The following is a 16,544-nucleotide window of genomic DNA, read 5'->3' on the forward strand; positions in this document are numbered from 1 at the left end:
ATCTTGCTCCTCTTTAGGTATTAATGTTATATTAGCATTTTTCCAACTATCCGGTATCTTTCCCTCTTGCAGAATAAGATTCATTGTAGACTGTAAAGGTAGCAAGAGTTCTTCCTCCAAACATTTATAATACATTGCAGATAACCCATCTGGTCCTGGCGCCTTTCCTAATTTAATTTTGTTTATAGCTTCAGATATCTCTCTTGACGTAATAGGGCCATTAATAGCTTGTCTCTGAAAGTCTGTAATTTTAGGCAAATTCTGTTTAGACATATACTCTTCTATTTTTTCAGATGGAATTTCCTGACACTTGTACAATGTTGAATAATATTGATGAAAAATCTTTTTGATTTTTACATTATCTGTCAGCGTCTCATCTTCTTCTTGTATCTTTAAAATAATATTTTTTTGACGTTCTTTTCTTAATTTATATGCTAACCATTTCCCAGGTTTATTTGCAAATTCAAAAGTCCTTTGTTTAGCAAAATTTAGTTTCCTTTCAATTTCTCTAACTGTCAGCATTGATACTTGCTTCTGTAACATTTTAATTTGATTTACAATAGAAACTTTAGTTGGATTCTTTTTCAATTCTTCCTCTTTTTGTTTTATTTCTTCCAAAATTAATTGCATTTTCTGTTGTTTCTTTTTTTTTAATTCAGTTATATTTAATAAAATATCCCCTCATAAATGCCTTACTTGTATCCCAAACGATATTTTCACTTGTTCCTTTATGTAAATTATGTTCAAAAAACTCTTTTAATTTGACTTCCGGGAAGGGTGACTTAGCCTGTGCCTGCTTTTGAGACGGGCTCCTGCCTCAAAAGAAGCTTATTCAGATATATCAGTCAGATTTTTTTTTTTTTTGACTGATTAAACTTCTCCCGGGTAGGGAGAAACGAAGAGATTAACCTCAAAGCCTATTTTTGTTGGGACGACCAGATCTCATTAATTTATGGGACGAGGTCCAGCCGACGAAGGTGGGACGGATTTTCAACAACAAGCTCTATCTGATAAAGCGAACGTTCATCTTATCTTCTAAGAGAGAACGCACTAACAGGCAAGCACCCTTCTTTCTATATTTTTCTTTTACTTGACTTAAATTGTTGCTGTTTAAAAGAGATTTGCCAGATTGATCGGTTTTTGACATCTCACTGGGGAGCCATAACTTCTCTCTGCTACTCACTAATTAATAGCTTATCTCTGTTTTTGTTGCAAAAAGCTGTCCTGGATTTGCATTCTAAAGATATACACAGAAGAGGGATTTCTATTCCAGATTTTTATTTTGAAGAATATTATATTGTCTGAGACTACTCTCTTTTTGGTCTATTTTATTTTGACGAATCTGTTTCCTGACGACCGCCATTAATTGTTTCGATCCTGGGAACTGCATTTTGTTTACTTAAGCATGGAGAGATAAGGCTGTCTGCTCTGTTTATACTGTGATGTCACCAAGTTTGGAGTATTAACCCAATTGTTGCTGAAATAAGAAGTGGTTTTCCTATATTTTTCTTTTAAAATGGCAATTAAGAAAGTGGCTGAGAAGCTGGAAATAACTATGTTTCAGAAAATAATGGATGAGATTGAGATAACGAAACAAAACCTGCGACAGGGTTGTAAGGAGCTGAAAATTGAATTGAGTAAAATGAAGCAGGAGATTAAAGATATAGGGGTCCCTGTGAGAGAGGTGACCCTGGAAGGGGTCCCTGTGAGAGAGGAGACCCCGGAGATTGGAACAAACGTGGAACAGGAAAAAGATTTGGAGTCTATGGACTTTAGAAACAAAATCTATTGTTTGGAGACACAGGAGATTAAAGACATAGGGGTCCTTGTGAGAGAGGAGACCCTGGAGACTGGAACAGGGGTCCCTGTGAGAGAGGAGACCCTGGAGACTGGAACAGGGGTCCCTGTGAGAGAGGAGATCCCGGAGATTGGAACAAACGTGGAACAGGAACAAGATTTGGAGTCTATGGACTTTAGAAATAAAATCTATTGTTTGGAACTCAATGTTATCTCTGAAGAAATTAATGAAGATTCTAGAGATAAAGTTATCAATGGCATGGATAATCTTCTGGACTGGAATGATGTGATGGAGCCCAATATAGAGAAAATCTATGGAATTAACTGCAGCCATGTGACAATGGAAAAACTTTCAAGAGATGACCCAGTGTATTTTGAAAAAAAGAACAGAGATATGATTTTACAGCAGTATTTCAGCAACCTATTCAGAATGGATGGCAAGAAAATATTTGGGATAGAGGTAATTCCCATCAGACTCTTACTATATGACTATGGCTTTGACAGCAAGATTATTATGGAATACTGATAATGGAAGATTGGATACTGAAATTACTGGACTTAACAAGACTACTGAAGATGGAAAATGGAACTAATAGGGATAATAGAACAATGGCTACTGAAATTACTGAACCTAACAGATTCTGATGTGATGGATTAATTGAAATGTTTATTTTGACTATGGTTATGACAATAAGATTATCATAATTAGTAATGAGATGGATTAATCGATATGCTTATCTGGGAAAAAAAATTGATAGATATATTTCTTAAAGAATTGAAACCTCTCTTTGACTTTTTGTGGAAAGAATAAAGTAATGTTTATGAGATTTGATGATTAAGTAAGATAACTACTGGAGGAAAGTGATTTTATAATATGACTTAAGAGACAGGATTGTTATATATTATAGACTTATAACTGATTTGATCTTTGACAAATGGGAAGTCAATATTTTACTCTTTACTTTTTATTTTTGTTTTTTTTTTCTTTTTTTCTTTTTGTTTAACTATTTTTGATTTTGTTTTTTGTCTTTGAATGTTTTATGATTTTGTCTTGTATGTTTTATGAAAATCTGAATAAAAATTATTGAAAAAAAAAAACTCTTTTAATTTCTTCTTACATTCTTGTACTACTTTGTCATTCTGTAATAAAGATTCATTTAGTCTCCATCTAAATCCAATATTTTTTTTTTTAAAGTTAATATCACAGGATTGTGGTCCGAAAAAGTTTTTGGTAATATATCCATTTTAAAAATATCCTTCACTAGGATTTTAGACATCCAAATCATATCAATCCTCGAGAATGTTTTGTGTCTTTCTGAAAAATAAGTAAATTCCTTTGCGTTATCATTTATATATCTCCTGGTATCCACCAATTCTAAATGTTCCATCAGTTCAAAGCAAATCTTCGGTAATTTACCCTGTGTCTCTTTGATATTTTTTTCAGAAAGCCTATCAATTTTTGGTGAGATTACCCCATTCCAATCACCCATGACACACCAATGATCATATGAAAACTCTGACAATTTTTCCATAAGTCCTGTGTAAAACCTTGTTTTATCTTCATTGGGGGCATAAATACCCACTACCAAAATGTTTGTACCCTGTAAAGTAATTTCAACCCCCACAAATCTACCGCTATCATCCAGTAATACCAATTTAGGAAGCAATTGTGGGTTAATGTAGAGAACAACTCCATTTTTTTTTTTTTGGTCCAGCCGAAATAAATTCTTCACCCAAATTTTTACAAATCAAATATTTGGAATCTTTCTTCTTAATATGAGTTTCTTGTAAACAAATTATATCCAATTTTAATTTTTTCAAATAATGAAACACTTTCTTTCTCTTCTGCGCCGTGTTGGCTCCATTTATATTCCAAGTTAGATATTTGTAATCCATCTTTAAGCGTGTATTTTAAAATGTGCCTGATGCTCCTTTTAATCCATCATCTTCCTTCCCCTCCTCTGCATATCCTTGTTGACTTTGTTCCCCAGGAATTATATCCATATCTTTGAGTTTATCTTCATCCATATCTTTTGAAGCTTTTCTCAAGAAGTCCCTTGCTTTTTGAACAGGATTCAATCTATATTTCTGTTGTCTGAATGTAAAGATCACTCCTTCTGGAACATCCCATCTAAATTGAATTTTGCGTTGCTTAAGTTTCTCTGTAAGGAAAGCATATTCTTTTCTCTTACGTAAAAGTCTAATAGGAATTTCTTTCATCACCAGTATTTCCTTACCATCAATTTTAAAGGTATTTTTAAAGTGTTGCTGTAATACCATATCTCTGGTCGTCTTCTTTATAAAGTGAACAAGCACATCTCTTGGAATTTTTTTCATGTTGCATATCTGGAATTAATTCTATAAACTTTGTCTATTTCAAATTCCATCCGATCTTCATTCAAATCCAGAAATTTTACTAAAGCATTAACAATTTTATCTCTGATGTCTTCACCTGTTTCCTCAGGGATTGCACGGAATCTCAAACAGTGTTCTTTATTTCTCATTTCAGTCACAGCCATATAGTCCAAGTTTTTTTCTAATTCCAGATTTAGTATATCTGTTCTATTCTCCAAGATTTGTACCTTTTCTTTAGTATTTTTTGCATCCTCCTTTATTTGCCCAATTGTCCCTTTAATCTCATCCACTTGTGTTTTAATATAGACTTTTATATCCATCAATTCAGTTTTCATTTCCTGTTTTATATCATTAATCCCTTCCATTATTTTTTGAAACATATCTGGAGGTATTGCCCCTTCCTGTTGGTCAATAGAACCTCTTCGCTCCTGGGCCTTAGTTGCTTTTTTAGTTGTCATTTTCAAAAGAAGCCTTTAATTTCTGATATTAACCATTGTTCCAAAACCTAGAGGCAGTCTGTTTCTTTTTTTTTTCCTCCACCAACAAAAGAGTTAATATTCCAGGCCTGTTATTATAGTCCAGCCAGCACAGCACAGTTCTTATCTACGTCCAAGAATGCAAAACAATTCTGGTTCCCAACACCAAATGATTAGTAACATATACGAACAGCAGATTCGTCCAAAAAGAAATAGTCCAAGGAGAAAAATAGTCCAAAATATATTTCCATCAAATAATAATTACCTCTCATCCGTTTTTAAACTTTAAAACTCCAAATTCAGGCCAGCTTTTTGTCGTAAAAAAATATATATAAGTTGTTTACATTTTCTTTCTTCCTTAATTATATTTAAAAGAGAAAAAGTATGACTCACCCAGGTTTCTCAGTTGCTGATTCGTAAACAAATCTCTTTTATTGTAGTAATTTAGGCCAAATGATAAGATTTAGACAGAAGTAGGCTCGTTGGTTAAGGACGTTTTTTTAAGAAGAAAAAAAAACGCTTCGCTTTTTTCCAGTACAGCTTGCATGGAAGTCCTGACTCCGTCTTCAGCCGATCGGCATGCCTTCTTATCTCAGGGATTTCCTGATCAATTCCAGCCGCCGACAGCTCAACGAAGTCTTGTGGAAAATCTGATCGGTTCTCCTATACCTTGGAGAACATTTAAGCCAGTCAAAGTTTCCTCTTGGCTGGCTTTTAACCTGAAAAAAGCTTCCTCTGAGGCAGAGATCTCTCAGAGACAGTCACCAGCTGAGCACTCACTTCCGGGAAGTCCAATGAGAGGGCTGTATCACAGAGGTCACCAAACTAGACTCTTATTCACTAATAGGCAAAAAAACCTTGCAGTTTAAGAATGTACCTATAGCCCACAGATATTTCTATCAAACTTTAAAAGGCAGGGAAATTGGGCAGCTATAGTGAATGCACCAGGGGAGCAGGAGACCTGAACTCCTCTCTGAGATATTGGACTGCCCTACAAATTTGTCAGAATGCAAACACAATTTGGGTTGGTCTTTCACAGTCCAATCCACTTCCTGTGTAGCTTGGAAGAATTTGGTAATGTGCTTCTGAGCATATGGTGAGTGGTGGCAATACCTGCCATTTCCAAAGATGGAGAATTATATTTTTGTATGTTTGTTGATGTTTTTAGTTTGCTTCTTCCCTGTGTTACTAATGTTTCTACAGAGAATCTAATCTAGAAAATTTTATTTCCTCATTATTCATCCTAGAAATCTGTGTCAAATTTATTTTTATTAATTTCAAAGCCTTTTTATTGGGTCAATGTCATATGATGGTGAAGACAGTCTTTTGTGTTTCAAATTGGAGGTTATGTTCTTTTTATATTTTGGGTGCATTAACAGTTGAATCTGAAACTGTAGTTTGAGGTAAAATCAGACTGATTCCAATATGTTGCTCCTTCAGCAATGACTCTAGCTGTTGGGAAAAAGAGGATGCATGTTTTCAGCCTGCTGTGTTTAAACCACTTCATTTAAGGCAAGGTGGGCGCGATCAATTAAAAACATAGAGCACACCTAGAATTTTGCTAGAATATATTTCACCTCCCACTGTGTTATCTTGTGCAAATTTGGGTTTATTACTACTGTTGAGATTTTAATGTTTTAATGGGTTTGTATGTTTTTATTCTGTACGTCGCCCAGAGTGGCTGGACAACCAGCCAGATGGGCGACTAACAAATCTAATAAATAAATAAAATAAATTGAGACACTCCTGATGTCCACTGGAGACTTTCTGTAGAATAGTCAGTGCCATTATTCCACAATTATGTATGGAGTTTTTTTAGTGTAAATTTTGCAAAGTGTTGCTGTACAAAAGAAAATGATTTCCTATAAGAAACTTCACTAAAATTGCAAGGTAAATCAGACATACTTAAAGTGACCATCTGTCTTAATAATGTTGCTTCCTCCCTGCTAAAACAAGATCAGCACAGCACATGTCTTCTTTCTATTATTTGGGCTGGTTGCAGGTGTTGCCACCACTCCCCATATGCTCAAAGGCACATGTTACCAAATTCTTCCAAGCTTCACAGGAAGTGGATTGACTGTTGTTAGGATTGGATTTGAAGCCCAGATGCCTGTAAAACTATAATTCACTTGCCTCACCTGAACCAGCTTGGGCATCACGGGAAACAGAACCAAAGTGGCCTTTAGATGACTTTTGATATGAAATATCGGTTTATTTCCTGGTGACCTGACCCTTACCTACATTCCAGTGGCTCGAATAATAAAAGCCGGTTTAAGCTGGAAACTTCACTATTATGTATTTCTTGTATCACATCTATGCCTATAACCTTGCTTATTGTTGCAAATGTGCCTTGCATAGAAATGTTAAAAGTTGTTCCGCTGCCCCACAAACCTTGAATTGTAAAACCTTTGATATGCAAGTGTAGCAGTTTCATGTCTGTCTCCAGTTCATGGGGCGCCCGGTTGCAGCTGGGCCTCCCCCAATAGTTGCCTTTGTCTGTTTGCTGCACAGTGCTTATCTCAAGGACATGCGAAGTATGCAGACATAGAGTCTGAAAGATAGTCTCAATGTTTCCACTTTTGTCCTTTCCCCCGTACCCCTTTACCTCCTTACATATGCCTTGAGGCTGCAATATCTAGCAATTGCTTCTTTTGTATTTTATGACGTGAGCCCGATATTGTAAACTTCGGGGTAAACCTATATAAACCCTAAGACATCATTAAACGAGGTTCCCATGCTGGCCTGCTTTGGCTTGTAAGTATTGGGTCCCCTTTGCAAAGGAATTGTCTTGTCTTTATTTGATCTCTGATAGTGGGTTCATTTGCACTCAACTCCGCACTTTCTCGGGTGTAAGCGAGTTGGGGTTGACAGAGACGACTCGCGTGTTGGGTTTGGACCTAACACTGTGAAAGACGAACCCAAATTGTGTTTGCATTTTGACCAATTTGTAGGGCAGTCCAATATCTCAGAGAGGAGTTCAGGTCTCCTGCTCCCCTGGTGCATTCACTATAGCTGCCCAGTTTCCCTGCCTTTTAAAGTTTGATAGAAATATCTGTGGGCTATAGGTACGTTCTTAAGCTGCAAGGTTTTATTTGCCTATTAGTGAATTTCTCTGCTTTTTGATCTGGGAGATAAGAAATGGGATCCCGTGCAAGTTTGCTGAGAATGGATTGATCATTTGCATGCTTATTGAGTTCAGTGGGATTTACTCCCCTGCAATCATGCTTAGGATAGGTGACACTGACCACAGGGGATGGGGAGGGGGGAGGAGGGACAGGAGGAAGGGCAGAGAGGAGTAGGGGGATGGGAGCAGGCAGGAAAAGGAGGGGAGGACAAGGACAGGTTTGCTCTTTTGTATGTTTATTGAGTTCAGTGGGATTTACACCTGTGCGATCATGCTTAGGATAGGTAAAACTGACCGGGGGGAGGGAGGGAGGGCTGGAGTAGGCAGGGGAGGAGAAAGAAGGAAGAGGGGAGGGGAGGAGAAAGGGGAAGGAGGGGAAAGGCAGGTTTGATCATTTGTTTGCTTATTAGTTCAATGGAATTTACTCCTATGCAATCATGGTTAGGATAGGTAAAACTGACCATGGCGGAGGATGAGGGGGAGGGGGAAGGGGAAGGAGCAGATTGGAGGGGGGCAAAGGAAGGGGGAGGGGAGGGCAGGTTTGATCATTTGCATGCTTATAGAGTTCAATGGTATTTACTCCCATGCAATGATGCTTAAGATAGGTTAAACCGACCATGGGGAGGAGGAAGAGGAGGGGGAGGGGGAGGAAGGGGAAGGAGGGGACTGAAAGGGGATGGGGAGGGAGGGGCAAAGGAAGGGGGAGGGAAGGGGAAAGAGGGAGGGGTAGGAGGGAGGAGAAGGGAGGGTGGGTTTGGTCATTTGCATACTTTTTGAGTTCAATGGGATTTATTTCTGTGCAATCATGTTTGAAAATGGAAATGGACTGCCTTCAAGTCGATCCTGACTTATGGTGACCCTTTGAATAGGGTTTTCATGGTAAACGGTATTCAGAGGTGGTTTTACCGTTGCCTTCCTCTGAGGCTGAGAGGCTGTGACTAGCCCATGGTCACCTAGTGAGCTTCATGGCTGTGTGGGGATTCAAACCCTGGTCTCCCAGGATGTAATTCAACACTGACCCAGGGGAGGGGCAGGGAGGGGAGGAGGAGGGGGAGGGGAGGAGATTGGATGGGTGGGCAGTGGGCAGAGGGGAAGCCACTTTCCTTTCCCAAAGGAAAACTTTGTGAACACTATCATTGCTTTTCAGCGTTTCCTCCACCTTTTTATTCTACAGCAGGCACATGTAGCCTCCCACACAAAGTTAAACCAAAGCTGTCCCTGGCCACATCCACATCAGACCTTTATTTCACTTTAGACAGTCATAGCTTCTCCCAAAGAATCCTGGGAAGTGTAGTTAGTGAAGGGTGCTGAGAGATGCCCTGTTCCCCTCATAGACCTTCAGTCAGAGTGGCTGACTGCTAAACAGTCTGGCCACTGGAGCTCTGTCAGTGGAATAGGAGTCTCCTCTCAGCACCCTTTACAAACAAACACTTCCCAGGATTCTTTGGAAGCCATGACTGTCTCACGTGAAAATCAAAGTCTGGTGTGGGTGTGGCCCCCTGATTAGGCAACCCCAGCAGCTGGGAGTCTGGCTTTTAGAACACTGACAGTTGGTTCTTACTGAGCATGCCCAACACTATCATTCAGTTCAATGCAAAATTTCTTAAATTAAGTCAGCCAGGCATTTTTTTTAACTTTTAAACTGCAGAAGATGAAGGTCAGAGTATGGGGCAAGGTCAGTATTAGGATTACAGGTACTCTGTGAACATGGCTGATTTTTAATGAATTTCAACAGATTATGAGAGCTCAGACAGAAAAAAGTCCAAAAGGGCTCTGGCATTTTTTTATCTGTTTAGACTTTGAACTCTCTATTCTCTCTGATTGTTTTGTGTATCACCATGAAAATTGAGAGGGTTGTTAAGCAAGCGTTTCTGAGTTCAGGACTGGCTGCAACAATGGACTGGATGAGGACTAATAAACTGAGGCTCATTCCAGACAAGACTGAGATGCTGCTAGTGGGTGGTGGTTGTGATTGGATCGTGGATGTCCAAACTGTCCTGGATAGGGTTGAACTCCCCCTGAAGGAGCAGGTTCGTAGCTTGGGGGTTCTCTTAGAACCATCTCTGTCACTTGAGGCTCAGGTAGCCTCTGTGGCACAGAGTGCCTTCTACCAACTTCAGTTGGTGGCCCAGCTACAGGGATAACCTGGCTTCAGTGGTCCATGCTCTGGTAACCTCCAAGTTAGATTACTGTAATGTGCTCTACATGGGGCTGCCTTTGAAGACGGTTTGGAAACTGCAGCTTGTGCAAAATGCAGCGGCCAGACTGGTAAGAGGGACTAGATTGCTTGAACATATAAAACCGATTCTGGCCCACTTGCATTGGCTGCCTGTATGTTTCCGAGCTCGATTCAAGGTGTTGGTTTTAACTTATAAAGCCTTACATGGCTTAGGACCACAATACCTGATGGAACGCCTCTCCTGACATGAACCCACCTGTACACTATGCTCAACATCTGAGCCTACTCTGAGGGAAGTTGGGAGTGTGGCAAAAATAGGGAGGGCCTTCTCAGTGGTGGCCCCCAAATTATGGAATGATCTCCCTGACGAGGTGAACCTGGCGCCAACATTGTTATCTTTTCAACGCCAGATCATGACTTTCCTCTTCTCCCAGGCATTTTAGTATGTGTTTTTAAATTGCTATTTAAAAATGTGTTTTTCAATTTGTATATTTGTTTTTAATTGTTGTAAACCGCCCAGAGAGCTTCAGCTATGGGGTGGTATACAAATGAAATAAATAAATAAATAAATATAAGTTTTGTAAAGTTTTGTTTTGAAATGAGCTTATGGGAAGCATCAGAATGGCATGGAGGTATTTTCAATTCAACACTGCAGAATGTGAAAAATCCACACTGGCCATAGTATACAGCCACTCTCATGGCTGTATAATGCTCTGATCCACTGAGATAAATGTGAGAATAAACTCCCAATATATGTGTACTTCTGCCATTATCTCTTCCTATCTATGAATGAACTATTTTGTAGTTAGTATACTTAAATTAGTATGGGTGGCACAATCTTGAGTCGAAACTGGTCAGTGTTTCATACAGCTTTATTTAATCAAACTAAATTCATTTGATCAAATTGCATGTTTCTGTTTCTGTTAAATGTGAAGAATGTGGTTTTTGGGGTTGCAAAATGCTGTGTTTTGTGCTTGGCAAATGATGTTTCCACAGCATAACATCTCTTTACATTTTCTGAATATGTAAGAGGATGCAAACTCAGCTTGACTATATCACACATGCAAAAGAAGTAGGTCCAGTCAGATGTTTGTGTTGCTGTCATTTTCAAGTGCCATTCCTTCTGCACTATATTCTGTCTGTTCCTCCTAATTAGCTGCCTGTTTTGCTTTACCAGGTGGTGGAAGTCCTAGATTTGAATTCCAGCTAGAGTATGTGCATGACTGGTAGAGTGCAGGTACTTAACATGCCTAGGATCCCTCCTTCTTTTGAGTATTGAACATAAACTAACTCCTTTTTGCCTGTGGAATGAACAACAATCTGCAGCAAGAAATTATTTCATAAATAAATAAATAAGTAAAAGGAAAGAAATCCAGAACTGTTAAGATTTGTTTAAATTAAAAATTATCCTCAAGGTTGAACTTGCATCCATAACAGATGGCGAGTGAAGGAACAGGAACAAATCTTCCTGGTGGCGTAAATTGCTGACGTATCTGGAACGGTGCTTGTTTACTCCAGTGAAGGATCTGGCCCACAATGTTTATATTTGCAAACACAGCCTTACCGTCAGAGCTGTTAATGTTACCGTACTTTGGAAGAAATAACCATTACAAACTGCTGATTGTGGGATATACAGAAAAGGCTATTATAGATCTATGATTGCTTTTATACTTAGCGTGTAAGCTGAATCGGATGGCTGATGATACAACTATTGTAATTGTCACAGTGTTATTCGGTGGACGGATGTGCATTGTATAAAATGTCAGGGTAAATAAGAATTATGACAAGACCACAGAGTTATGAATGCTGTAAATAAATCATGTTTGCAACTCAAACGTAAGACTTCCTTGCCCTGAGTGACTCCTCCATTCAACCCCTTTCCACCTAGTTTTCCTGTTCTCTCCCATCAATTCCTCTTCACATGGCCAATAAACAGTGCCAGCCTTTCATTTTTGTGCTTAAAGCACAAGAGAAAGAAGTAATTTGGGGGCAGGAAGATGGCATGGCATGCCCTCCAGAAACCTTCTGTTCAAAGCAATTGCTTCATGTGGCTTCATGGTAAAGCTAGCCCTGCCTGAAGGCTCACTCCTCCTTAAATCTTAGCAAAGCTTCCTTCCTGGAAGAACAACTTTAACTCCTATCTCTCCATTACTCCAATGAATGGCAGAGCTCATGCTGACAGCTTGGTAATAAATAACTACAGCAATAAATAACATAATTTATCACACTGATACTCTCATTGCTTTACAGAGTGCTTCTCAAACTCACTCCCTGTTAAATGTTAGGAGGCATCAATCTTTTCATGGTTTCATTCAGAGTTAAATCTCTCTATCACTAACACAGAACAATAGATATGCATTCCGATATTACAATATTTCCTTCACTGTAAAGCTTTTCTTGGCAGAGAAACATGTGTCAGACAAGTTATACACCGAAAGTGAGGGAATTTCACAACAGCTGTAAGCTTTTTGCCAGGTGTGGTCCAGTCTAGAAGAAATTATGAAATAAATCAGACACATGCAGCAGATACCTATTGATCCCCTTAATGGGGAGGACTGTGATACATTTAGAGTCCTGGTAAATCTAATGTTAAGTGGAATATACAGTAGGATTCCCTGGGAGGGGGCACGGATTCCATCTGCCACAAATGTCCCAGATGATGTGTTGTGTTGTGACAAGACATCTTAGATAGTGTCAGTCATATTGCATTATGTTACATTAAGTGACATCTGCAATATGCTTGATACAGCATGGAATGACACATCATAATGCAAAATATCATCTGGAAAATTGTTTGGAGAAACCACTGAAGGATGGAACCTGACTATGCTTTGTATGTGTTTCCTGTTGTCTAGGGGGAGATGACAGAAATACTTCAGGGTACAGAGCTGCTACCTGACACAAGACTGTCTGGTGAGTTTTACTACCTGAATTGTTTTCATGGACAATTAGAAGTTATGCACCAAAATGCTCATTCCTTTAGAACTGATGTGTATCCATGGGTTTGAACTGAATGCCTCTGACCCATTTGGCACATCATTAATCATTAGTGTTTCTCTGCCATCCAAACAGAGCTGCCAGCTATGCATGGCCAGTTTCAGCTCAGAAAAAGCAATTATTTCCTGTTTCTAAAAACAGGCACTTAATTCATTTCAGTAGTTTTCCTCCTTCTCTCTCTGTTAGGAAAAAGGCCATGATGTAGTGGCCCTGATCCTGCAATGGCAGTTCTATTGTGTTGTGAGTTTCCAATCACAATATACTTTTTAATGCTACATGATCCTTTCACAGGAGTGAATCTGTAGGTCACTCCTGTAATGCAAATAATTGCATTGAAATATTTGCCTCAAGTTCTGTGCCTATGTTCAAAATGTATGCAGGGAAGGAGGAGAATCATGACCATGGCAACAGACTGTGCCTCTCTGGCATGCCTGACCTCCACATATTGGAGGGTGTGTCTGCATAGTGGCGTACATCCATAAGCTCCAACTACATTATCTGTATGGACCATGCAAAAGAGCCCTCCTGTGCATGGAGACTGGGTGTTCCCAGAAGGTGGAGTTTGCTGGAATTCGTCCCTCTCCATCCATACTTTGAATCCCTTTGGCTTTCTGTACAGAGCTCCAAGCTAGTCATAATCTGGACAGGAGTGTTGCTGAGCTGCTTCTAAGACTCTGGCATACCAGTCTGAATTATGAACCAGTGCCATTATAAATGGCCTTGTGAGTATTCCATGATCATCCCGAAAAATGCAGTATTGGGCACAGAATTTTGCACCCCATTTACTTCTACTTTTATTAACACATTTTTGTCTGCCTGTTTGTTTATAACATTTATATCCTGCCTTTTCTTCAATAAATTCAAGTGTACATGCCCCCCCCATTTTGCAGTTCCTTATGGCACCAAACATAGGCTTAATATATATGGCCAGTGAAACCGCAGAAAAATGAGTTCAGATGGGGCAAACAACACTTGCAAGAGTTAGGAGGCCAGCCTAACTGGGGCCTGCCAAATGACTCCAAACATATTCCACTGACATTATAGTGCAGCAGCTGCAGCAGCAGCAGCACATGAAGAAATGAATGGCTACACCATCAGCTAAGGCTCTAGCTGCCCACCGTTTTAATTTTTTGAATTTCTGGACCCAGGGTGAGAGTGGTAGCAAGCTTAGCCAACCGGGGTCCACCTTGGGGACTGCGGGGCCAATGTCAGCAGCAAAGGAGGACACTGAGGAAGCTGAATTTACCCCTTTTGTAGTCTGGTTCTCATTGGCCCCACAACCCCAAAGCTAGGTTCTGACTGCAGAGTTCACTACCATTTTTGCACTAGGGATAGCAGTTTTTAAATCTGAAATGGTGGGCAGCTGGAGTCTCAGAGGAGCTAGATGATTCAATATTTTGCTTTAGTGCACCTTGGCCAGCAGCAGCGGCGTCACTAGCGGGAGTGCGGGGGGGGCGACTTCTGGTGTGAGAGCTCCTGCACGCGCGAGCGCACGGGCTCCAAGCTGGCAGTGGAAGGCCCGTGCCAGCTTCACCACCAGCGAGCGGGCGCCTGCTTTCCGTCTCGCCCACCTGCCTCCAAGGAGGAGTTGGCTGCGCCGACCTGGAGCGCTTCTCAGCTCCTTTGCTAGGCAACGGCGCAGGGTGGGGTGGCTCTGGGTGTCGCCCCCTCAGGGTGTCACCCGGGTGCGGTCCACACCCTCCACACCCCGGTAGTGACGCCCCTGGCCAGCAGCCTTGCCCTGACCTTCCAGCTTGCCTGCCTGATACCCAGCCTGCTAGCTTTTATATTTTAGATTGTAAGCTGCTTTGTAAAGTGCTATTTACATAGATGGAATTATTAAGAGACAGTGTGGTGTAGTGGTTAGAGTGCTGGATTGGGACCTGAGAGACCAGGGTTTTATTTATTTATTTATTTTTATTTATTTGTTAAATTTCTATACCGCCCGACTAGCATAGCTCTCTGGGCGGTGTACAACAGAAAAAATATAAATATATACAATAAAATCCTATAATTCAGTGTGAGGAACACGTAAGTAAAAATCCACAGATCTAAAATCAGTTAAAACATACTTAAAAAAAAAACTAAAATGCCTGAGAAAAGAGGAAGATTTTAACTTGGCACCAAAAAGATAACAACGTCGGCGCCAAGCGCACCTCATCGGGAAGACTATTCCACAGTTCGGGGGCCACCACTGAGAAGGCCCTAGTTCTTGTTACCATCCTCCAAGCTTCCCTATGAGTCGGAACTCGGAGGAGGGCCTTCAATGTTGATCGTAGTGTACGGGCGGGTTCATATCGGGAGAGGCGTTCCAGCAGGTATTGTGGTCCTGCACCGTATAAGGCTTTATAGGTTAAAACCAGCACTTTCAAATCCCTTCTTGGCCATGAAGCTTATTGAGTGACCTTGGGCCAATCACTGTCTCTCAACTTAACCTACCTCACAAGGTTGTCACGAGGATAAAGCTCCTTGGAGGAAAAGTGGAATATAAATGTAATAATATATAAAAATAATATAATAAATTATATGATGATAATGATGATGATGATGATGATGATGATGATGATTGTGATTGTGATTGTGATGATGATTATGATGATGATTAATTTTCCATTACAATCACCTTTCTCCCCACTATCAGAGCTAACTCCTACACATCTGGAATTAGAAGCAAGATCTTCCAGGTCAGAAGGCATGAGTTTCAAGTAGGGTTGAGAGTTCCAGCTTCTTTCATTTTATAAATTCCTTCCTTTTTCTGGCCAGTGCAGTTCCTTTTATGAGCCTTGATAGTGGCAAAGGAGAGAGAGAGAGAGAGAGAGAGAACAATTCTGCCTATTGACATAAACCCTTCCTTGTCTACCCCATTCTGGGTCTCCTTTTGGAACTTTGATTTGTAGGGATAATTGCAACAGCCCTTTGGAACTCCTTGCCCACCTTACAACATCTTTATGTACTTCTGGCCACATAAGTTAAAATTTGGCTGTTTGGAGAGCCTTCCTGGAGGCTGGTTAGCTAGATTTGCTTCTGTATTACTGCTGCTACTCAGTTATTGGTTTTTCTTGTGTTTTAATCATTGGTTTATTTTATGATGGTTTTTATTTGATTTTTCTGTACAATAGTTTTTGCATTTTTAATAGGAAATTGTTTCATAAAAATGTTATTACTATTATCTGCTATCAGCAGGTAGATGACTCCTTCCTTCTTGCTTTGAACAATGGCCCTGAAACCATTTTTTTTTCATTTTGCCACTTGTTCGCTGGGGGAAGGGACACAGCTCAGTGGGAGAGCATCTGACTTACCTGGAGAAAATTCCAGATTCAATCCTCAGCACGTCCAGTTAGGACTGGGTGAGAACCCTGCCTGAAATCCTGGACAGCCGGTATCAATCAGTGCAGACAATACTGAGCAAGATGGACCAGTGGTCTGACACAGTATAAGACAGCTTCCTATGCTCCTATCTTTGCCTTGCGTGGTTTCCCCAAAGCATCATGCTTCTCCACAGTCCACTCTTATATCTGTGTCACTGCTCACTGTAGTCATATGACCTAGAGCAAGAGCTGTAAATAGCTAAGCTAGGTCTCCATTTGTAGGACAGAGAGGCTGATGCCTCCTCGTC

Source organism: Rhineura floridana, chromosome 4 (assembly GCF_030035675.1).
Source record: "Rhineura floridana isolate rRhiFlo1 chromosome 4, rRhiFlo1.hap2, whole genome shotgun sequence".
Taxonomy (NCBI): domain Eukaryota; kingdom Metazoa; phylum Chordata; class Lepidosauria; order Squamata; family Rhineuridae; genus Rhineura; species Rhineura floridana.